Source organism: Penaeus monodon, chromosome 29, assembly GCF_015228065.2.
Source record: "Penaeus monodon isolate SGIC_2016 chromosome 29, NSTDA_Pmon_1, whole genome shotgun sequence".
NCBI classification, from domain to species: domain Eukaryota; kingdom Metazoa; phylum Arthropoda; class Malacostraca; order Decapoda; family Penaeidae; genus Penaeus; species Penaeus monodon.
In genome coordinates, this window is record NC_051414.1 from 22,912,246 (window position 1) to 22,912,601 (window position 356).

Here is a 356-nt window from a genome sequence, read left to right on the forward strand (position 1 = left end):
TTTTTTTCTTAAAAATTTGTTCTATCACTCCTCCTCGATTTTCGGTCGGTGAATGGAAAGCCATCAGAGTGATTATGCTAATTATTTACATGGTGGGTAAAAATATGGAATTAATAATTAAGATGACAAGCACCTAAATGGAAATGATGTTTATACAGCAGGATATTATCAATAAATTATTGAACATAACAGAAAAACTATAATAATCACCATGTAAATTAATGGTATGTACATAAGCATGTCAAGAGTAAAACGAGTGCTTACATAAGGCCCATTAGTGACAGTGTTGTTGATAAAAATTGAAATAAATGTAGCAGTAAAAAAAATAATTGTGATAAAAATAATCACAATTACGC